The following is a 25,654-nucleotide window of genomic DNA, read 5'->3' as shown; positions in this document are numbered from 1 at the left end:
ATTAAATCTTTACTATTTACAAAGCACTGTTCTCATTGATGCAGATACAAAAAGAAAAGTGAGACAGTCCCCACTCTCAAGGAGTTGACATTCTAATGGGGGAAACAGCACAAGTGGAAGGTTTCAGTTGCAAGTCAAACAGAAAGGAGCCAGGGTCCTCAGAGTTCAGTGGCAAAGAAGATAGTAATGCCTCTTTTTAATGCATTTTTCACTGATGAAATCATGCAATTTCTGATGTTGAACCACTTAATGGTACCAAGAACTTTGGTGGCAAGATCTTTCTTTTCTTAGTCTTCAATAGATGTGATTGAAGCAGTTGCCAAACTTTATCTCCCATTGAGTTGCTTCCCAGGATGAGGGCTGTGATTGTTGAGCTGGAAACGTTGCCATTCCTAAGGCTCTTAGAATCAGGATGATCCTAAGATGAAGCATGCTGCCTGCCTCCAGATAGAGAGGTGATTGAATGAAGATGCAGAACAAAACTTTTTTTGGACATGACCCACATATAAATTTGTTTCACTTGATTGCATATTCATTACAAGGATTTTGGTTTTTCTCTTCAATGGGAAAGTGGAGAAGAGAAGAAATAAGAACTTGTTAAATGAAAAAGACAAAGAGAAGTGGACTAGAAGTATTTACTAAATACTAGTATAATTTATAGGAGTGGCTTCTGAGACTGACAACCTGTTCTGTACCCAAAATATCATTTTTGGTCACTGCTCATTGCTAGGAAAGTCTTACTTCTTAGTAGTGGAAGTAGGCTTCCATTTTCACATTTGTTGACTCATCAAATCCCCACTTTGGCTATTCAAGAAAAATTCTAATCATATTTAATAGTTATGGCTTGAAAGTATAAGTTCATCAAAAGGAGAGATTTTTTTTAAAAGTTCTCAGTGTACAAATATTAATTTGCATTGGACAGATAATTTATTCCTACCCATACACATAAAAAAAGAAAAAAAGGAATGTTAAGTTTAAAAGAATCATACTCTGCATTAACAGAATGCTTAGGACAGAATCCAGCAACTTAAATTATTCCTGCTAGTATAGCCAGCTGAGAAGGTAATGTTTAAGCCTCATTGGAACACAAAACATTTTTTTGCAAGGCTACTAACTAGCATTTGATATTTACCCCACCTTTGGTATGGTCTGATCAAACAGCCAAACTTGATCTTCTTTCTAATGTCCTCTTTCTCCAATGCTTTCCCTACATTAGCCTCCCCCACCTCTCTGGGGATACTACTGTACCCAAAAACCTTTTAGGATCTTCTAGCCCTTTGAGATTCACAAAGTTGTGACATGTTTATCTTGAGGTTGCTGCTTGGTCACCTACTCAAGAAAGTAAAGACAAAACAAAGAGGCAAATGAAACCAAAGATCCCCCAGTAAAAGCCCAGATAGTTGAATCCATGCTCCATGTGAGAAGTGATAGCCCCCTGAAATTATTATGTGGTGGTAGAGCACAGTCCTTTCCTCACCCTTCACTGATGTCACATTTTGCTACCTGGAGAGCCACAGCCAAAAAGCCAGCCGGAAACAGTCTCCTTTAAAAAAAATCCTTTGAGTCCTTGGGTTCATCAGTCAATCAGAGGATTCTCAGTGATGAGTCAACCTAACTAGAAACCAGCCCCCAGAGTTATCCCATGATCAAGGAATGGTGACTTAGCATGTTGGAGGCAGGAAGAGAAAAAGGACCCTTTCTCTAGGTTTTTCATTCAATCACTAGCCTAGTCTATCAGAAAGAGCATTAGACTAGGAATCAGCAGACCTAGAGTTTTGAATGATCAAAAGAGAAGTTTAGCTTTGATCCTAGAGGTAATAAGGAGGCATTGGAGTTATTTGAGTCAGGAAGAATGATGTGGACAGTCCTTTGCTTTAGGAAAATCACTATGGTAGCCATGTGGAGAATGGATTGGAGTTGGGAGACATAAGGCAAGGAAACTAATTTGGAAGCTATTTTAAAATCCAGGTGAGAGATGATAAGGGCTTAAAGAATGATGGTGGTTGCATGAGTGAAATAAGGAAACATGTTCAAGAGATGTTGTAGAGAAAGAAATTACAAGAGATGGCAAGTGATTGGATCTGTAAGCAAGACAAGAAGATTTGAGGATTCCATGAAGATTGAAAATCTGGATGACAAGAAGGATAGGTGCTCTTGAAATAATAGGGAAGTTTTCAAAGGGAGATTATTTGGATGAAAAGGTAATGAATTCTGTTTTGGACGTATTAATTTTGAGATGCCTACAGGGCATCCAATTTGAGATGTTCAAAAAGCAGTTACTTGGTGATGAAGGACTAAAGCTCAAGAGACAGACATTGGACTAGATCAGAGGTTCCCAAACTTATTTGGCCTACCACTTCCTTTTCAAAAAAAAAAAAAGAATTATTCAGTGCCCCTCTGAAAATCTTCTTTCTTTAACCCTTTAATGTTTTTTTGAAATGCATCATTTCAAAAAAATATATAAAATATTTTAAATGATGCATCTTAAATTTAATAATTTATTATAAATTTGTGAGTTTTCCTTTGCATTGAAATTTTGAGGATGCAATATTGTATCATGTAACAGTATAGTATCATTGTAAACAAGTCATTACATACATACAATCCTGTCAACGCATGCTGGACATCCCGACAATGCCTGACACACTCACCTGCCAACACTTTCTTGTTAAGACCTGTTGGCAGACTTGACCCCTGATCAGTTATAACTTGCATTTTGTGTGTTTATTTGGAAAATAATGTAATCACTATGACTTGAATTCTTTTACACAACAGATAAAAAATGTGTGAATGGTTTTTCAAAATTTTCTTCTGTTCTCTTCTTTCCTTATGCTTCTATTGCCCCCTTATTTTTATTCAAATCCCCCCAATTGCACCTGAGGCTACTGCTGCCCCCAGGGATCCTTCTAGTGCCCCCCTAGAGAGGTAGTATCTCCCACTTTGAGAACATTTGGACTAGATAAATAGACCTGGGAATCAGCTGCAAAGAAACGATAATTGAAACTGTGGAAGCTGATGAGATCACCAAGTGAGAGAGTATAGGAAGACAAGAAAAGGGGGATGAGAACGGAGCTTTGAGGGACACCCAAGGGTAGGAGCCATGACACATATGAATATCCACTGGAGGAAACTGAAAGGCAGTCAGACAATCAAGAGAAAGCAGAGTCATACAAACCCAAACAGGAGAGAGTATTGAGGAAGAGAAGGTGATCAATAATCTCAAATGATCACAAAGAGGTCATGAAGAATGAACACTGAGAAAAAAGCCATTAGATTTGTCAAATAAGAGATTTTTGGTTAATTAGTGGGGTAAAAAAACTAGATTCTAGAATAAATTTTGAGGAGGAGAAGTAGAGAGAACAAATATAGATGGTGTAGGCTTTTTAAAAGAAATTTAGCTGCAAAGGAAAGGCAAGATATATCATGATAGGTAGTGGGTATGGCAGGATCAAGTGAGAGTTTCCTAAGAATGAGAAAGACTGGGTACGTTTGCAGACAACAGAGAAAAACTCAATAGACACAGAAGTTGAAGACTAAAGTGAAAGTAGGGATGACTGAGGAGGCGATCTGCTGGAAAAGAAAGGAAAGAACAGGATTAAAAGCACACAAAGAGGGACTGGTGCTGTGAGAAAAAAAATTAAAGAAAGCTATCACTTCTATCTAGGAAATTCAAGGAAGGCCTCGTGAAGGTGCCACTTAGGATGGGCCTTCCAGGAGGGATGGCTACTGTACCTATAAGTCACAAATAACCAAACAGGGAAATCTACTCCAGCAGGACAAGCATTGATGCAAACCCAGAAGAATCTGAAGCAGGGAGTGAGTACGCATTTTAACTCCTGTAACATTTCTGGAATATCCTTTGCAACTCATGCTTTGGCTCTTTTCCCCCTCGGATTCTTTCAGACCTTCACAGAAAGTATAATTTGAGAACATGCTGGAAACAAGCACATTAAAATACTTTCAAAATATATTTTCTTCACCAATAGCCCCCTGGGGAAAAGAAGCAAGGTTACCCTAGCTATTTGCCTCCTGTTATAAATGAGTGTTTCAGATGAGTTACTACATGTTTGGTCCTGAGCTTAGGGCCTCCCCTCAGAGTCACAAGGTGTCAGAGTAGTCAGGGGCACCTGACACCTAATATTTCTACAGATACCTCCATAAGAATCCCTTCTATCATACCTGCAGCAAAGAGTTATCCAGCCTCTATTTGGGCATGTTCAGGTAAAAGAGAATTTACTATTTCCCCAGGCAGGTCATTACACTTTAGAAATGCTTTAAACATGAAATGTTCCCTTATTTCAAGTGCTCAATCTTTTTTTTGGGTGGGTGGTAGAGATCCTCTTTGGCCATCTGGAAGAACCTATGGAACCTTTCTTAGAATAATGTTTTTAGGTACATAAAATAAAATGCATTGAATTACAAACAAAATCAGTTATATTAAAACACAATGATAAAAAAAATGCCTTATTTTGAACCTAAATCTACTTTTCTGCAAATTCTACCTATTGTTCCTAGTCACGTGCTTTGGAGCAAGTAGAAAAATTTGGACTTCTCTTGCACTTAGCAGCGCTTCAAATATGTAAAGAAATTTTCATAATGCTCCTGAGTCTTCTCCAGCCTGACTATTCCCACTGCCTTCAACCAATAATTACATGGCATGTTCTGTTCCGTTAACAGTTTGGTGATCCTTTTTGGGTTGTGATATATAACTTGTCAATATCCTTCTTAAAATGTGGTACCCAGACCACACCAATTGCTACTGGATTGGGGCCATTGTTCTCTTTTTCACTTCATCAAAGCAGCTGGGATGGGGGAAAGGAGAATCAAGTCCTCCTAGAGAAAGGCTCTATAGGTAGACTAATGCTGTCTCTCTACAACCCACCCAGCCTCCAAGCTCAGCTCAAGACTGACTCCTAAGTTTCCCAGTAGATTAAGCACTGACCCTGGAATCAAGAAGACTTTTGAATTCATATACAGTCTCAGATACTTACTAGCTCTGTGACTTTGGATGAGTCACTTAACCTCAGTTTCCTCAGCTGTCAAATGGGGATAATTTTTTGAGGATCAAATGAAATAATATTTGAATTTAGCACAGTGCTTGGCACATAGTAGGTGCTATATAGAGAGTATATATATAATAATATATAATTACCTGTCATAATCATTATTATTATTATCATTATTCTATAAAGCCTTCTCCAAAAATTACGTTCTATCCTGGTCTCTCCTGTCTTTGAATTCTCTTGAATTTATTCTTTATTGGACATGACTTGTGATACACTGTCTGATATTGTTCTATAATCACTCCATATTTTGGGGGGATTGGGCCAGGGGCCTGTCTGAGAACGGGGCTCAGGAAGCAGGACCTACACTAGAAGAAGGGTATTATAACATTACAGCACTAGAATTCTAATACCTAGGAATGAGTTTTAAGTGCATGCTTATTTTAGGGAGAAAATAAACACAAAATATGCTACATCAGGAGGATATTTTGTAATTTTGAAGAAACTATGACAATAGTTTAAAAAACTTATCAGTCACTACAGAATGGTTACAACTTGTGAACATAAAAATAGCATGCTTATCTTGTTCAGGGTAACTTACCTCTCAATAGGACCTAGGAGACCTTTTATTCTCAGGGTCTAAACTCCCAGAAAAAGGAACTCTTTCCCATTCTGCCCAGGAAACAATAAGTAACCTCACCAACTGGCATCATTTCAAGGTTTAAAACTTTGCTTCCCCAATCAGGTGACCCCAGGGTATATAAAGGGTTATATTCTCAAATTATATGAGATACCCCAAAGGACCTAGATGAGCTTGCCAGGCAAAAGCCCTATTCTCAGAAGGACTATCTCCAGGAGAGTCATTGTTTAAAACAATAGATCCCTAAGCTAGGCAGATTCCCATCTTTTATGGACATTATTCTTTAGAAGTTTAAGGTTACCTGTTTCTTTAAAAAAAATAAAAAAGATAGATCTTGGATACATTACCATGGAGAATTGGAGATGGTTCAGAGGGCAGCAATGAAAATGATTAAATGAAAGAAAACAGGACCTAGATGGAGAAATTGGGAATGAAGTAATTTAGAGTAAAGAACAAAGGTTAGGACATGATTTAGTAATAATGTTCCGATATCCTTAAGGTCAAAGAATTAAATCCCAGTCTGTTCCAAGGACAATAGAAAAAAAATTACCTTAAGTTTGAATGGGAGGGATTCAGGTTAGAGAGAAAGAAGAGCTTCCTTTAAGAGAGAGTTAAATGACTCTAAATGGCACTGATTTCCTTGATTTGAAATTAAGTTGGACATTCTCTTGCCTTATCTGGTTGAGGTTTAGTCCTACCTGAGGCCAAGGGCTAAACTAGCTAATTTTTTAAATACCTATGTCTTGGAGAGAAACAGGAAATAAAATGAACTACAGAGTCAATCATTCAGCAAGCTTAACTAAGTATATCAAATTTCAGCCTAGAAAAGAGAAGATAGGGAAAATCAGATAGCTAACTATCTTTGAACTATCCTCCAAGGCCCTTTCTGGTTCTAGAATTCTATGATTCTGATTCTAAGGTAGTGCTTTAAAATGTTCTCAAGTATGAAAATGAGTTTTTAATGGAATCACCATATTTTAATGTGAAGAAACAGAATTAACAAATGGATATATAAATGAAAAAGTATTTATTAATTGCTTGCTGTGTGCCAAACGTGTTAATCATTGTTGTTGTTGTTTGTCCTTCATTCTCAAAGGGGACCATGACATCAGCGAGGTAATACCATGACATACAAGTGAATTGGATTAGAGTGAAGGAGGGCTGTGCAAAGTCACCAGCCTCACTTCCTCCCCTGGAGCCATCTAGGTCCAATGGAGAGATATAGATCAGGACAACTGGAAATGGCCCTGTAGATTGAGAAAACACAGAATGACAAAAGGATACAATTAATTCATTAACACACTCACATTAGTATATTTTATTAATCACAACTGTATCTATAGACATTTAATAGTAAAAATAAATTAAATAAATAAAAAATAGTAGTGTCTGAGTGTGCAAGCTAAAGTACTTATTCAGTCTATGGAAGGCAAGTTTATTATTTATTATGCTGTGCCACAGAATGAAATGGATCTCTCACTGTAAATCCAAGGCCCCAACTCCTCAGACCACAAGTTGGGAATTCCAGATTTAAGGAGCAGACTTTCTCTGAGATGCTCCAGAGTTCAAAACTAGATAGAAGTTTATAGTGACCTCTCATTAAATATGAGGAAGAAATTTTTAACATTAAAAACAATTAAACAATTAAAAACAATTAAATTAAACAATTTAAAAAATGAAATGGACACTTTATACGATAGAAAGCATGTAACATTTCTCCCAGTGGAGGTTTAAGGATGTCCGATTAGGAATATTGTAGATGAGATTCCCGCATTGAGTGGATACAAGGACTCTCAGAATCTATAATGTGGCATTCAGATCATCTTGCCTGATGACCTAGGGCAAGTCACTTAAGCTCTCTAGGTCTCAGTTTCTTCAACTGTAAAATGAAACAAAGAATGGACTACATTGCCCCTGAGATCCCTTTCAGCTCTAGATGGTTCTCTGTCTTTATACACGTACTTCATTTCTTTTTCCAGAGGAAAAAAAAAAACTGAATGGTTTAAGTTTCAAATCTTCAAATATGTCTTCTATCCTGAAGAATGGTCCAAAGAAGTTGAGAAGGTGCGTGAAAAAATTCAAGATAAACTATTTTTAGCACTATCTTCCTGTGCCTTGATGGCTCACACATTCACATTTATCCAGTAACAGCAGAATAAGGTGCCTTTCAAATCAGTTTCCTCAGAGACTGAACAGTGACCTGATATTTAGTTTGAGAAGTTTTCCAAACATCATTTCAACAATGACTGTTTATTCAATTTGGTAATTCAGTATGGATTTTTTTTTCTTAAATGTCTTCAAATAAATTCCAGAAACTAGTCAAAACAAAGGAAAACTAAAGAAAGAAGCCCAAGAGGAAAATGGCTCATAGACTAGCCAGACAGACATGTGGAAGAGGAATTGTTCTTGGCATAAAAGGTCCAAAAGAGGAACAATGAGTGGTAGGTGTAAAGAGGAAATTTTAGGCTTATTACAAAAGCAATTCTTTCATTCCACTCTAACTTCACTCTTCCCAACTGCCGGATCAAGTTGGAGTAAGAAGAAAGATTGATTGGCCAAGTTCATCTATTCATGGAAGAGTTTGAAAAGAAATGATCAATTTCTTGGCTACCAAAAACTTGAAAGCTCAAGGTCAGAAATAGAGGTGAAGGTGGTAGGGGAGATTATTTTTTTCCTCCTACTCTGATCTGCCCTTACTCCATTCCTTTTCACTGCCAATGCATTAGCTGGGGTGAGAAGCAATAGGAGGACAATTATGGAGCAGAGAAAGGCTGATGACTGATAATACTGAAAAGGCGACCAAGAAGGAGCACTCAGACATAGAAAGAGAACCACGATGATCCAAAACACAAAAACCCAGGGAAGGGAAAGTAATCAGAAAGGAGGGTAATCAGCGGAGTCACATACAACAGAAGTAAAGAAAGGGAGAATCAGGCATGTTATTCTTTTGAAAGTGAATATCAAATCTGAAAGTAGGAGGATTTTCATTGATAAGTCAATTTGTGTCTTCCTAAGACTCCACATAAATATTCTTTGGGCAAAGTTAGTGACATGAAAGCTATCCTTCCCTCTCTGAGCCTCCTCTCTTAAGTGGCCTTCTATTTTTGACTTATGAAAAAATTCTGACTAGTTCCACATCTTTGACAGGCACTTCTTTTGAATAATGACTTGGGAACAAGAAGCAGTTTCTAATCTGTCAAGCCAGGGGTGGGGAACCTGTGGCCTCAAGGCCAAGACACTAAAGTATTGATGACCAGTCTTGCCTTCTCAAGCTTAGTTCCCAAGACTAGACTCATTTTGAATGGTTTTCTGTCTTTCCTTGAAGCAGCCTTTGGTGAAAAGGGACTTCTCCTACTTCACAATTAGAAAGATCTTGCTAATTGAATCAAAGTGAATACAATTCAAATTCAAAGAATCTCATATTGCTAGTACCTACCATTTATTTTGGATATACTTCTAAATATGCATTTTGTCACCACCCACAAAATGGAAGCTCCTTGAAGGCAGGGACTGTTTCATTTTTCTCTTTATATCCGAAGTGCCTACTATAGTGCTTAGTGGGAGAGAAGCCTGATGTAAGGCAACAATAGCCATGTATGTAAGAAAATACACTGGAAAACATTTTAGGAGAACTAGGTATATTTTAGTAAAGGTACTTTTTACAAGTTCCTGTTATTATTTGTGTGATACAGGTTATACACAAGTTCCCACTATTCTGTATGCTTAAGGAACATTCTATGCAAGTTCTTACTATCCTTCATGTTATAGGTGGCATTGTATACAAGTACCTGCTGTTTCATGCTATAGTGGTGCTGTGTGTAAGAGAGCAGATGAAGAAGCAAAAACCTACAGGGCTCCTTCAGTCATTCTTTGTGATTCTCCATGTAAAATATCTCCGAGGTGGAAGGGACAAGAGAGAATTCCAGTCTAACCTGTACCTGATGGTGGGTCATTTTTACAATGAACCCAGTAAGAGATCACTCAGATGTCGCTTGAAGAACTCAAATGAGGGAAATATCTCAATTCCTCCAGAGGCAGGCAAGGAGGCTGTCCATTTGTGGGTAGTTCTGGCTGTTGGTAATCTTTTCTTTATATGGAGTCAAAATCTTCTCTACAATCTCATCGAGCTTTGCCCTCTAGATACAAACAGAACAAATCCAATCCATCTTTCATTCCACAGCTCTTCAAAGACATCCATAATGCCCTCTCTATTCCTCTTCCCTCCCTGTAGTCTTCCTTTCTCCAAGCTAATTCCATCTCCTTCAACCAATGTCTGTGTAGTGTATTAAAGTCCTTCTGAGCGCCTCACAGCTGGACATACTCTGTCTTACTAATGTCCTTACCAATGCTTTTGGGGACCTTCTGTATCATATGGATGGAGGGCTCATGTTGAGGTTGCAGTTCACTAAAATCATCAAACTTTTACTAAGCATGTACTAGGTGCCAGGCACTGTGCTAAGTGCTGAGGATCAAAGAGGCAAAAGACAAACCCTGCCTTCAAGGAACTCACACTCATTTGGGGAGACAACAAGCAAACAATATGTACAAACAAGATACATACAGGATAAACAGGAAATAATTAACAGAGAGAGGTCACTAGAATTAAGAGAGGTTGAGAAAGACTTCCTGTAGAAGATAAGATTTTTAGATGATTATAGTTTGCACACATTCAAGCTAAATTGGCTCCCTGAGTTTAGCAAGCCATCTCTTGTCTTCATATATTTGCAAAAGCCTTCCTCCCATGCACTCCCTTCTCCTCTTAGCTTCTCGGATTCTTTCTTCAAAGCTTAGTTCAGTTGCCATTAAGCTTTCCTTGATGCCCGCCTTGCCACACCCACTTATTAACCCTGTCAACGTCACCAAAATCCCTGCATTGACTTATCTGTGTGCATGTTGTCTCCCTGAAGAAGTAAATTCCTTGAGGATAGGAACTGTTTAAGTTTTGTCTCTCTGTTCTGAGCAACTGGCATGGTGCCCGACGTATAGTAGGCATTTAACTGAAGATCACTCAACTGAATTGAGCATGTAGTTTAAGCATATGATCAAATATACTAGAATGATTTTAATTTGAGATCCTCTCTCCAACAACTGGCCTTTAGTTCATGGTCTCCACTCACAAACATATTCCTGAAGATTTTTCATAATGACTCATTCTTAAAAGCTTCACAGCAGTCTATTGTTTCGGGGCTTATCACTCTTCAATTAGCTGGAGAGCTCAACAAGAGAAAGGATGTAAAGTATTTCTCTTTCCCATGAAATAGTCTACAGTGGAACATGGCTGGACTCCAAGTGATTAAAAAAAAATTGAGAGGGGGAGAGGGCAGTGTTGGGAAGGCTATTGCCACAGCCACAAAACTATCAGTAATCTCTCAAAACAGAATGCCTTTCTTTGGACACTTTATTTCATTTAGGTTTTAACCCCTTGCCACTAGTGGTCAGAAACAGTCAACACAGAAGCCTACCTGACAGAGGACAATACAAGTAGGATTTTCCCAAAGAGGGAAGGGAAGTTGGGGGAAAGGAGAGAAAATGAGGTCATAGAGAAGTTCCAGGCATTTTTTTTAAGAGATTAGAACTAGAGTATTTTGAACATCTTCCCTGTTATCATTACTAGAGCTAATTTCTCACCTTTAACCTCTATATCCCCCATACTTAGTATTGCTCAGTGTCCACAAAGGAAAGAGATCAGTTAGAATTGTTTTCTCATTTGGATGGAATATACTCCCATGCTATTAGAGAAATGGGTTAAATGGTGGTGGAAAGTGGTTTGGAGGGCTAGTTGTGGAGAGGTTTAATAATAATGATAATAATAATAATAGCTCACATTTATATAAGCCTTTAAAGTTTTCAAAGAGCTTTACAAATGTTATCTCCTTTGATCCCCACAATAAATGTGTGATATAGGTGCTATTATTCCCATTTTACAGTTGGGAAAACCAAGACTAGGAGAAATTAAGTGATTTACCCAAGATCATAGAGCTAATAAGTGTTTGAGGCTAAATCATGAATTTAAGAGATAATGAGTAGGGGAAGATTAGGAATGGAACACTTGATAATCACTAGTTAGTCATTTGATCCGGCTTTCTGAGTGAATGAGCTCAGCCTTAAACTGAGCAATAGTAGACTCCACTTTGGTGCTCCCAGTCTTCCTACTCTATGACTTTAGATTTTCTCGGGGTGATCCCTACCTCCACTAGGGATGATGTGTTCTGTCCTTCCCCCACTCCTGTCAAAACATGTCTCAGAAAAGGAGGCTGTATGGTACAAGAGCTCTGGCTCTGGAGTAAGATGATTGGTCTCTGATCAGACCTTGAGTAAGTCACTTAACCTGCTTGGGCCTCAGTTTCCTTATCTGTAAAATGGAGAGATTAAACCAGATTACCTCTGAGGTCCCTTTGAACAGTAGATCTGTGGTCCTAAAGACCTGAGTGCCTGATTACCAGGGGTAATATTAGCATCCAGTGATAGCTTAAGCTATCTTCTATCCACTGAGTATATGCATTGTAACAGGTTAACAAACTATTGAATTCAAAGGAATGAAATTATAATTTTTGCATTTCAAGAACCAAGGGGTAGCAGGTGGACCTTCCCAATTGTTATAATTAGCATTTATTAAGAGCCCTGGTCAAAGGAACCATTCTACTACAACGACAGGGTCAGATTGGCCTCCACAAAATTGTAAAGTAGGTACCATTTCCCTTTGGGGCCCTAGGAATGGACTCTTTCTGGGCCTTTCCAGGCCTTCGCTCTACCTCCCAACTAAGCTAACCCCTTCAAGATGTTCTTCTATAATCTCTCATCCCCACACTTTCCTCTTCTCAAAACCAAGCTAAGAGATCTCTAGTGTTAATGGAAGACAATCTGTTCTCTTTCTGAAGCGTATTTGTATTTTGACTCTCATTTCCAGTTGTAGAAAGAGATGTCCTCTGGGACTAGGCGGAGGAGACACTGAAAGGAGGAGAAATATGCTCAGACACTCTCTCCCCACTGCCAATCATACCATGTAGGCAGCTACCTACAAGGGCCCACAATATAAATGGCAAATCTATTGTCCCAGAGTCCTTTTCCCCACATGTGATCTGAGACAGGAGTCCTACTGAGTCCTACTAGAGTCCTACTAGGGAAAGTCCTACTAGTCCTAGAGTCCTACTTCATGAAATATCAGGGCCCTCTCCTACAGGAGTCCTTTTTCTCCCCACCCTGACCCTGCTCACAGATGCTTCTTTTAACACATTTGCTATTTCAGCAGTGACAGGAGCCAAGAGGTGAACGATCATATAGAATGACACCTGCCTTAAATTTGCAAATTCCAGAACCAGCATAAGACAGTGCCTCACTCTTTCTCAGACTTGGCCAGGCCAGAGCCAGCAAATACCTGGAATGTTTTCTCACAAGCATGCCCTGGATTTCCAGACCCCAGTTCTGCTTCACCACAAGGAAAACCCCATATGCCGGAGGAGAATTGGGCCCACCTCATCTTCAGGAAAAATGTGAACCATTTCTTTGGAACCACCAAGTTAAATTTAACCTATGCAGCCTACACAGTCAATGTGATTATTTTTTCATGCTGGCTGCCAAGCATGTTTAAATTTGAGCCTAGTCAGAAATATTACTGGAAGGATTTCATATTTATTTCGTAGGTACAGCACACAAAAATTAAATTGAAAAATTAGCCTTCTAAGCTGGCAAATATCTCTGAAAAACAGAGTACAGTAGGATGCCTTGTTTGGGGAAACAGTTTTTGTTTTTGCTCTTTTAAAAAATTTCTAATTCCTTTCTCCTTAGCCAGCAGGTCTCATTAACTTAATAATAAGTCATCCAACGATTTAATTTACATCTAAGAATGCAGCTCTGTTATATCTTGGCAATGGAAATGTACCTTAAAACTTTAAATATTCATTGGAGTCAATGTGCAGATTAATAGATAAGAGACTTAAGAATGAACTGAATTCATAGTCAGAATGCTTTTTAAATGTTAGTGGCTTCTAGCAAAAGCGTAGGAGACTGAAAGTGAGTTACTGTTTGAGAAAGATTGAAAGGTATTCCCAAAAAAATTTCTTGAAATTTCAGCTAAAAGCACACCATCATGGACTTGGTTTATTATTACAAATTGTTTCAGTGTGCTTTTAAACAACTTAGAGTCATCCTAATGATGAAATTTTTTTTAAAAAGTTTCTTGCAAAAACTCTTCTCATATTTTGAGAAATATTTATGTCTTCTTGACTGTGTCTTCTTCACAAATAGACTCTGGTCTGCTCTTTGTCTCACAAGACACAAATTTCTCTGTGTCTTTGTAAGCAGGGAAGAAAATGGGAATGTCTTCCAATCCCAAAGCTGCTAGTGGTATAACTAGGAATATTGATGTCACAGGCAAGCAGCATTAAACAGAAGACAGGTAGCACTTAAAGGGCCCTCAAATCAGCTTTGTAATTCATGATGCAAAAAAAATAATACAGGAAGTAATTATGGCATTTAATTGAATAGGAGGGAGAATAAGTTATTATAGTGGTTTCAGAGATAGATTTTTAGAGTTGGAAGGGAACTCAAAAGTTATCTAGTCCAATCCATGAGATTTGAGGTTCCATGTTATTTTTGCTTTACCAAAGAGGATCTATACCACATGAGAAGGAATAAAGCACATATATCTACACACATATACATTTATGTATATATATACACACATATACATGTATACCAATATACATGCATATACATATACACTATATTGTTGCTGTTTTGTCCTTCATGTTTAAAGAGGACCTAAATGACCTCACAATATTGGGATCAATGTACAGTGTGTCTAGCTGTGGCTGATCACACCAATGTGAGCTCGGAAGGCTCTACCACATGTTAGGCACAAACAGTATATATAACCATTTGAGAGGAAAATGTCTCTAAATTCACACATCTCACTTTTCTTTTGAGCTATCATAATTCTGCTTTGCTCATAGAGCATAGTACTTTCTTTGATGCAAGCATGCCATGATGGACAATCTTGTGCCAATGTCTACCATGAGTCATAATTGATACCAAAGCTCTTCAAAGAGAATTTCAGAGTGTCCTTGTATCTCTTCTTCTGATCACCATATGAGGACCTGCCTTGTGTGAGCTCTCTGTAAAATAGTCTTTTAGGCAAATGTACTTTTGGCATTTGAATGATGTGGTCAACACATCAGAGTTGTACTCTCTGCAATAGAGTTTGAATGCCTGGCAGTTCAGCTCAAGAAAGGACCTCAGTGTCTGGTATCTTATTTTGCTGGGTGATCTTCAGAATCTTCCTAAGACAATTCAAATGGAAGCAGTTCAATTTTCTGACACAATGCTGGTAGACTGTCCAGGTTTCATAGGCATACAAAAATGATGTCAGCACAATGGTTCTGTAGACCTTCAGTTTGGTAGGCAACCTCTCTCCCACACTTTCAAGAACCTCCCAAACACTGAGCTAGCTCTGACAACGCATACATCAACCTCATTATATGTGTAAATCCCTGGAAAGTATACTGCCAAGGTAAGTGAACTTACATAGCCATTCAAAATTTCTCATTTACTATAACCAGTGGTTCCACATATGGATGGTGCAGCGCTGGCTGGTGGAGAACCTCTGGGTTTTTTGGGGGTTTTTTTGGTGTTAATTGTTAGGCCAAAATTAACACAAGCAGCAGAGAATCAATCTATACTTTGTTGCATCTCAGCTTCAGAGAGACTACATTGAGTGCACCATCATCTGTGAACAAAAAGTTGTGCACCAACTCTCCCTCCACTTTAGTTTTGGTTTGTAGCCTTTTCAAATTAAATAATTTACTGTAAGTGAAGTAGTTCACCTTGATGTCATTTTCATTCTTATCGAAGGCCTCTGACAACTTCACTGAAAACATCATTCCAAAAAGCATGGGAACAAGCACACAGCCCTACTTCACTCCATTGGTGACTGGGGAAGCACAAGAGCATCTTCCATTATCTAGAACCTGGGCAAGCATGCCATCATGAAATTGAGCTATAATACTGATGAACTTCTCTGAGAAACCAAATTTTGCCATCATCTTCTATAGGCCCTCGTGACTGACAGTATCAGAGGCCTTGGTTAGATCAACAAACATTGTGCACAGATCTCTGTTCTGCTCTTGGCATTTCTCCTGGAGTTATTGGGCAGCAACCACCATATTAACCATTCCTTGGCTTTTTCTGAAGCCACACTGGCTCTCGGGTAGGTAACCATCTTCCAGGTGAAGGATCAGCCAATTAAGGAGGGCCCTGGCAAGAATCTTACCAGCAATAACTAAGAGAGAGAGAGATCCCTGCTTTGGTTGTCACAGGACAACTTATTTCTTTATCCTCTATATATATGGACAATAAGGTCATCTTTGATCTCCTGGGGAATAACTTCCTCTTGCCATACAACCTGAAAGATTTCCATCAGCTTTGGTAAGTGAGCACTGGACTTCCTCCTGCTTTGTAGATCTGTGCTGGGATGGAATCAACACCGGGCACTTTGCCACACGAAAGGAGCCTAATGGCATTCAAAACTTCTTCTTTAGTTGAAATTCAGTTATGGAGGGATTGATTTCAACCTGAGGTAAATGGTCAATGGCTTCAGAATTGGATGGTGATGATTTGTTGAGAATACTATGTAAGTAAGCGTTCAGCTCATCTCTCCAGTATCATGTCTTTATCACTGATCCACGTATCTCTATCAGTGTTGAGTAGTTGTGATGTACCAAAGTTCTAACTCACCAATAGGTTTGAGACTATCAGTTACCTTCAACTTGGTTTAGCCCATCTGCTAAGATGGTTTTACCAGAGTGCAGCCACTGTGCATGCTATAGCTTCTTGAAACCATATGTGAGAGCTGATTGGTTAGTGGACACCAAAGGTGGATGAGCTGCCCCTCACATCAGAGGTACTAGTCCTCCCTTGAACACCTAATACACCCCATATATACTATATATGTGGAAGAGAGAGAGAGAGAGACAGAGACAGAGAGAAAGAGAAAGAGAAAGAGACAGAAACAGAGAGAGATGGAGACAGACAGATATAGACAGAGAGAGAGAGCACACATCTTACCTTTGTTGGAGTAAAGTGTTAACACTTTTGCATATGGAAGAAGAGAGGCTATTCTATCCAGAGAGGAAATAAGAATGTCTGGGAAGGAGACAGGGTGGAAAGAATTAGAGGTTTCTTCATCGTGCAGATAAAGAGAAAGAGGGAGGAAGCAAGCTACACTGCTTCCACAGGTATCAAAAGCCTTTCAAACCTCTCCTTCCCTGCTCTTCCACCAACAGCAAAGGAAAACTGGTGGGAGAAACCCTGAAAGAGAAAATTCCACAAAGACAGACATTACCACCTAGAACTTGAGCACCCCTCACCTCCTTATGCTCTGCTGAAAGAGTACTTATTCAATTTTTGTATCCTTTAAATTTCAAATCCCTAAAGCAAAGTCCTGATAATATTAACTTAGTTGTAACATTTTTAATATTTTTAATTTATTGTTTATTTATTTTGATGTTTTCTTTTCAAATTTTGAGTTCCAAATTCTCTTCCTTTCTCCTATCCCTCCCCACCTGCTGTCAAGCAATATGATATCAACATGATATGTGAATCATGAAAAACATATTTCCATATTAGCCATAATTTTTTAAAAAAGAAGAAAAATAAAGTGAGAAAATTACACTTCAATTTGCACTCAGAGTTCATCAATTCTCTCTCTTTGAAGGTGGATAGCATTTTATCACCTTTCGAATTGTCTTGGATCACTATATTGATCAGAATAGCCAAGTTTTTCAGAGTTGAACATCATTAAAATATTGCTTTTACTGTGCACAATGATTTCCTGAAGAAAGGAACTTCTTGTGAAGTGAGAAGAACTTCACTTTGCATCAGTTCATGTGGGTATTGCCATGTTTTTCTAAAACCATGCCACCCATCATTTCCCACAGCACAATAGTACTCCATCACAATCAAACTTGCTCAAAACTTGTTCAGCCATTCCCCTGTTGATGAGCATACCCTCAGTTCCAAGTCTTTATCACCACAAAAGACCTGCTATAGATATTTTTGTGCATGCCTGTCCTTTTTCTTTGATCTCTTTGGGATTCAAACATAGTAGTGGTACTGCTTGATCAAAGGGTATGCACAGTTTTATAGTCCTTTGGGCCTGGTTCCAAATTGTTCTTGGGAATGATTGGACCAGTTCACTTTTCCTCCAGTAGTTCATTAGTGTATTTACTTTTCCTTTATCCCCTCCAGCATTTGTCATTTCTGTTAGGTGTGAGGTGGCACCTTGTTTTAACTTGCTTTTTTCCAATCAATAATGTTTTAGAGCATTTTTTCATATTGCTCTAAATAGTTTTAATTTCTTCTTCTGAAAATTGCCTGTTTATATCTTTTGACTTTTTATCAGTTGGGGAATGGTTTCTATTTTCATACTTTTGATTCAGTGTCTTTTCAAGAAATAAGAAATATCAGAGAAACTTGCTGTAAAACTTTTTTATATTACTTAACTGTCTGGATACTTTTTAGCAAAACATCATGTCCCTGATTATCTCTTTTAATTAGGTCTATTTTTCCTTTTGTATGAAATCATGATTGCTACCCTTGAATATTTTTTTAGTTCCGCTGAAGCATATTAATTCACTTCAGCCCTTTACTATTAACTCTGTATCTTTCTGTTTCAAGTATATCTTTTGTAAACAATATATTGTTGGATTCTGGTTTCAAATCCAATCTGGTATCCATTTCCCTTTTATGGGTTGGCCCATCCCATTCACATACACAGTTATGAATACTAACTGTGTATTTCCCTAGAATCCATTTTCTTCTGTTCCTCTCTCTCTCTCCCTCTCCTTTTATCTTGTGTGTCCTCAAAAGTATATTTTGCTTCTAACTACTGCTTCCCTTAATCTGTCTTCCTTTTTATCATCCCTCCCCATATCTCTTATCCTCTTCCCCTCCTGTAAGTTACATTTCTATACACAACTGAGTATGTGTGTATATATATATGTATATATATATATATATATATATATAGATTTTTCCTTCTGTGAACCAATACTGATGAGAATGAGATTCAACCATTGCCTGCTACCACCACCTATTTTCCCCATCACTTGTAAAAGTTCTTTTTTGCATGCCTCTTTTATGTAAGAAAATTTGTCCACATTCTACCTCTCTCTTCCTCCTTCTTCCAGTGCATTCCTCTTCCTCACACCTTCATTTTTTATTTTTGGAGATCATTACAACATACTAGCCTCATACCTTTTGACTATGTAGACTCTTTCTAACTACCCTAACAATGATAAAAGTTCTTAGGAATTACATACATCATTTTCCCATATAAGAATGTATACAGTTTAAATTTTACTGAGATACTTTAATTACTCTTTTATATTTATCTTTTTATGTTTCTCTTGAGTCTTGTGTTTAAATGTCAAATTTTTTATTCAGTTCAGGTCTTTTTATCAGGAATGCTTGAAAGTCCTCTATTTCATTAAATGTCCTCTGAAGGATTTTTCCTCTGAAGGATTATGCTCAGTTTTTGCTGAACTACTTAATATTGGTTGTCATCCTAGCTCTTTCGCCTGCCAGAATACCATATTCCAAATCCTTCACTTTTCTAACATAGAAACTGCTAAATCTTGTGTTATCCTGACTGTGACTCCACAATATTTGAATTGTTTCTTTCTGACTGCTTGAAATATTTCCTCTTTGACCTGGGAGGTCAGGAATTTGGCTATAATATCCCTGGCAGTTTTCAGTTTGCGAGCTCTTTTCAGGAGGTGATCAATTTCTATTTTACCCTCTGGATCTAAGACATTGGGGCAGTTTTCTTTGATAATTTCTTGAAATATGATGTTTAGAATTTTTATTTATCATGGCTTTCAAGTAATCCAATAATTCTAAAATTATCTCTCCATGATCTATTTTCCAGGTCAGTTATTTTTCCAATGAAATGAGATATTTCACATTTTCTTCTATTTTTTTCATTCTTTTGACTTTGTTTTATTGTTTCTTTATGTCTCATGGAATCATTAGCTTCCACTTTCCAAACTCTAAGTTTTAAAAAATTATTTTCTTAGTGAGATTTTGCACTTTTTTTCCCACTTAGCCTATTCTGGTTTTTTAGGTATTATTTTCTTCAGTATTTTGTATGTCTCTTTTACCAAGCCATTAATTATCTTTGCATATTTATCTTGCATCACTTTTATTTCTTTTCCCAATTTTTCCTCTGCCACTCTTATCTCTTTCTTTAACTCTTCCAGGAATTCTTGTTGGATTTAGATCCAATTAGCATTTTCCTTGAGGTTTTGTTTGTAGTTGTTTTCTCTTTGTCATCTTCTTCTGAATTTATGTCTAGGTCTTCCCTGCCACCACAGTAGTGTTGTTGTTTTTTTTAATGGTCAAATTCTTTTTTGTTGTTGTTGTTTGCTCATTTTTTCAGCTTATTTATTGACTTTGAACTTTATGTTAAAGTTGAGCTCTACTCATCCGGACTGCTAGGTGGCACAGTGGATAGAGCACCAGGCCTGGAGTCAGGAAGACCTGATGGCCTCCAGCACTTACTAGCTATGTGATCCTGGGCAAGTCATTTAACCCTGTTTGCCTCAGTTTCTTCATCTATAAAATGAGCTAGAAAAGAAAATGGCAAATGACTCCAGTATTTTTGCCAAGAAAGCTCCAAATAGGGTCACAATGAGTTGACATGATCAAAAATGACTGAACAACAACAACAATATCTGGGAGTGGGGAAGCACTGTGCCAAGCTTCCAAGGTGATGGGATCCTGGGAAAGGTGTGGTCACTGCTTTCCTGGTCTTTAGTCAGGAAGGGCCCCTGGTCCCCGGCAGCCACAAGCACTAGAACTCTCTTTGCCTTGGAATTGCAACCAGGGCCCCTGCTACCTTGTGAGCAACCCTGAGCAGAACTATGTACGGCAGATAGAGTTGTCAGTCAGTGCTTGCTATGCCCAGTGCCAGAAAAGCGTTTTCTGTGATCTCTTTCTGACCAGTTATCTCTCCCCACCTGCCCCTAACCATCTTTCGGCCGAGACCTCCTGAAGCCTGCCACCATGTGTATGGCTTCTGGACAGGAATCCTCCCCTTGACCTGCTGACTGCCTAAGTTTTCTTCTGCTGGAAAAATGTTTCACCATGACCTTTTGTTGGCTCTGCTGCTCCAAAATTTGATACGAGGCATTATTTTAAAATTGTTTGCAGTAGAATGTTAAGAGAGTTCAGCCACCTTGCCACAAAGTACTTTTAGATCTTGCTGTTTGGGGAGAGAGTATCTCATTTTCTCCAGGACCACAACAGGGTGTCCAATTCCAGCGCTAGGTGAAGAAACCTATTTCTATCATTCTCCAGGACTTCCTAAGTTATAATATTGATTGCTAATAGTATTCATGTAAAAACCTTAGTTTGAAGTTGGATTTTGGCATCCATTTGTTGTCTTACCCTACATGAGCCTGTGATCCATTTGCATCAGCTCTGTTATAAGATTGCAAGCATTGGGAAGGCAGATTCTTTGATATTTTGGATTAATTTAGAAAAGTACTCCACCAAGGAGTACATTGATGCTACCAAAACACTACACTGATGAATTGATTGGCAATTCTAAAAATTCCTTCCCCAACCACCTCACCTGCCTCAAAATACTTTCTAACTGAGTGACCCTGGCCAAGTCATTTAACCTCATTTTGCCCAGCTATAAACTGAAGAAAATGATAGCACCTGCTTTTCAGGTTGGTTGTGAGGATAAAGTTAGATAATTATGCAAAGTGCTTTGAAAACCTTTAAGTACTTCATAAATGTTAGTGATTATTCTGTATTCCCGTTCTAACTATGGGAAGGATATGAAAAATACCAATGGTGCTGGTTTAAAATGTTTCCTTAGACTAAGGAAGGATTCTCACACCTTGAGGGAAGAAACTTCTATGTTCTGTGACTGTTATTTCTGACCTCTGTCATTGTAAGCAAGTCATTTCACCTTTCTAGGCCTCACTGATCTCAACTATGAAATGAGTAGGTTGGACTGGATGCCCCTTAAGGTCCTTTTCAACTTTAACCTTCTATGATCCTATGACCTATTAGCTCCACTACAACACTGCGTTGAATTTAAGGCACTTTTAATTCATTGAATTTGATTTAACGCTTGACACTACAGAATCAAAAACTTAGGCTTTGTCTACACAATGCTGGCATAGCCAAATATCTATACCTCTATTATTTTGTGTCTTACTATGAATATAAATTCATTCAATGTAATTGAATTAATTTTTCACTTTCTATGCAGATGTTTTGAAGTAGGCCAGACAAGAGTGATCAGAACCAAGAGCCTTGGTTAATTTGAGGCCTCTTAGTATGTACTAGGCAAGTAGGGAGTCAAGGCCACAAAATCAGTAAACATGAGGAAATAAACAGAAGTACCATTAGTCCATTGGGTATGGCTGCATTCCCAGCCTGAGTAGTTCATGACAACAGGGGCTTGAAGTCTGAGTAAGTAGGCTGAGATTTTTTTTTGTCAGAAGATCCAAACCAAGTAAGAGGAAATAGAAAGTCCTCCTTAGATGCCTTGTCCCAGCATAGAGGTGACCCTGTGTTCCTGAAGGCTCTGTCAATGAATCATGAGCTCTGGCAGTTTCTTCCAGGCTGGGAAAGCTTTGAGGTCTGCCCCTGTGACAGACAGTGCCTGCTATTTGAGGACCAGACTAGCTAACTGTGGAGAGGCTCATCACCAGTAGGCTAGCCACTAGTTGAATTTTTTGGCAATGGCAACCCAAGTAGGCCAATACTAGCCCCCAGGGAAGGGTACAAACCAAACAGGAAGGAACAGACAGGAAGCAAAGTTCAAGTAAATAGGCCAATATTAGCATCCTGGAATTCAAACCAAGTGGGTGTGGGGAAGAGAGAGGCAGGAAGCTGGATTTCATATAAGTGAATAGTCCACACCTGCAATATAATAACATTACCTATGACCATGATCTGAGCAGAACAGCTAGTTGTCTTCTGGGTGTAAGAAGACAAGTGAGCTGAAAGCAGGCCCTAAAGCTAGCATATGGTTAACAGAAACCAGGAAGAGGAATTCTGACCATGGTCCATGGGATGGTCCTTGTCACGCTTGCAACACAGCTGTGATATAAACCATCAGCATTTGCCATTACTCCTCTGTGATGCCCTGGCAGATCCTGTAGCATATAATGACCCCTTCCAACTCCCCAAAGCTTCTTATTTCTACATTTGGAAATTAATCAAATACTAACTTGTGACATCACTTATATTGTTATACTGTCCTATATTGCTTCTTAACTTTTTAAGTGTATAAGGTGTCCCAAAAGTCTTAAGACAGTTTTAAGCTTTAATAGTTTTATATTGTATGAAAGCTTTTGGGACACCCTGTACATCCTTTTCCCAACCAGGTTGTAAGAATATCTTAAGGAATACTTACCTATAATATATTTCTTTCACTTTGTTGCCTAGATACAGATGAGGTTTTTTGGCTTTTTTTAATGTTTTCCCCACATATGAAACTAAATATTTTCTTTAGTTTTGCCTTGATTGCTGTGGGTTAATCCTTTTTCAGTGTATGAAACCTGGGTATTTTGTGGGTTATTACTCTTATGCTAGGTCTTCATCATTTGGATCTTAATTTGTCCTTCTACTTTACTATGTCCCCGCATTTACAGTTGCTAATCCTTACTTGGGATCACAGTTCTAAAGCTAGGAGGGAATTCAGAGGCAATCTACTCCAATCCACTCATTTTATAGATGAGGGATCTGGGGCCTAGACAGATTAAGTCATTTGCCTAAGGTCATACAGATAGGAAGTATCAGAGATGAGACCTGAACCCAGTTTGTCTGCCTCCAGAGATAGTGCTCTTTCCCCCATACCAGGGAACTTCTCTCATATTTTTATCTTTCTTTACACATTCCTTTAATTTCTTTTGTGTTTAAGGCATTTGCATTTGTTGAAAAAAATAACCTTTATGTTGTTCTATGTCCAATACTCACATCCTGTATTGAATGCCATTTGTAGAAAGGACCATATTACCCACATTGGGAGGGAGAGCATAGATATGAACTATACCTAAGCTTTGCTTGATAGATTGGTCTGGAGTTACTTTGGTAAATGCAACAAGCCAGAGAGCAAAATAAAGCCTGACCTCCTCCAGCCCCTTGGGGTCAGGAGCCCTCAAAATGAAGGCAGTCGGTGTGAATCCAGAGGAGGAGTCTTCTTGTGGGAGGGATCCACCTGGGCCAAAGGTCACGTCATAGGTATCATCACAAGTTCTTGGTACTTTAATCATAAATATATACAATATTATAAATTAACCTGTGTATATGTATATTAATAAACAATCATTATAAATGGTCCATAAATTATAAGGCTGTAACATTTTAGAGCTAGAAGGGCTCTGAGGGAAGACCTAGTCTGGGGCTAGGTCACATGATGAAAAATCCAGATAACACATCTGCATGAGTTCAATTATGTAATTAATTATATTCTATTCAAATTACTCAAATACTCCATTTAGATTATAATTACTAATTGATTTGAATTCAAGATACCTGGCAATAGTTAGTTAGATATTGCTAGGGGTTAGGCCTTACTGTTATGTACGAGTGACCACTAGTTAATTAAGCAAAACTCTTTTTCACAATAACTCTCAGGCTGGCTGTGTGTCATAGTCAGGTAGGATGCACATGGTGAATGGGTTTCATGTTGCTGAGCTTTAATCTAGTCATACCCTTTTATTTTATAGATCAGTAATGAAATCCAGACAGGTTAGGTAACTTCTTCACTATTATACAGCCACTTAATGGCCAGATCAGAACCCAGAACTCTCTAACCAACTAGATTCCCAAGTCCAATACTCATTTTATAACACTTCATAATCTTTCATTTTCATTATTTCATAAACTGTTCTGAAGTTAGCAGAGAATTTCAAATCACTCTTCTAGCAAAAAAGATAACAATATAATGCCCTGATTTTGGGGTACATGGAGTCTTGGCTGGTGGATCCCAGTGGATAAGTCAGGAAAGGGAGTTCATTTGGCTGAATCCATGGAGGAGACATTCCTGATTCAGGCCCAGCCTAAGACAAGAGATAAACGTGAAAATATATACCAGTATTGAAGGAGTCATGGAGATCCCCCATAACTGAATGAAGCATAGAGACCATCACTGACAGGCCTTTTTGAATACCTCAGCAGCCAATCAAAAAGTCTCCCTTTCAACATGCCATTTGCTGATTGAACCAGGAGTTGAGGAAGAGAAGTAGAAAGTAGAGATGGCAAGTTTTCATTGATTCAAAAAACATGAATTTTTAAAAAATTAAGTTAGCTTTAATTAACTTATTTAGCCTGAAGAAAAGAAGACTTAGATGGGATACGATTGCTTCCTTCAAATTATTTGTTAAACAGAGGAAGGATTATTTATTTTGCTTGGCCCAGATGGAAGAACTAGGAGCAATGGATAGAAATTGCAGAGAAACAGATTTTGTGAAAAGAAAATGCTCTAAACTACTACTAATAAGATAAATATAAATTAAAGTGTAGATTTGTTTTGCTAACTATGCTTACTTGTTACTTGTTAGGTTGTTGTTCTTTTTTTTTCATAGAAGAAGGGATTTGGGAGTGAGAGAGGAAATAGCAATAAATAGATGTTTAAAAAAGTAGAAAAGAATGAAAAGAGAGTCAATGGAGCATTAAAAAACAATGCACAGAAGAGATCAGAAGAAATTCAAGAGATATAGATAAGCAAGGAAACTTTAGAATAAACACGTTGAGTTCAGTATATACCTATTTTAAAAGCAACCTATAGGAAATGAAAATTCACATTTTATGTGCAATCTTCTTTCTGTTTTGTTTTGTTTTGTTTTTTTTCCATACTTGTTAATGTTGACATGTGCTTTGGAGTTGAAGTTAATAAAAAAAAGATGGTGGAGCTCATAGCCAGCATATTTGTTGATTAAAGGCTAGGCTAAAAATGGCTTATTGTCAAGTAATGACCATAGCTCAGAAA

The sequence above is a fragment of the Vombatus ursinus genome, unplaced genomic scaffold (genome assembly GCF_900497805.2).
Source record: "Vombatus ursinus unplaced genomic scaffold, bare-nosed wombat genome assembly UNPS02014791.1, whole genome shotgun sequence".
In the NCBI taxonomy this organism is placed as follows: domain Eukaryota; kingdom Metazoa; phylum Chordata; class Mammalia; order Diprotodontia; family Vombatidae; genus Vombatus; species Vombatus ursinus.
This window is presented reverse-complemented; position numbering follows the sequence as displayed.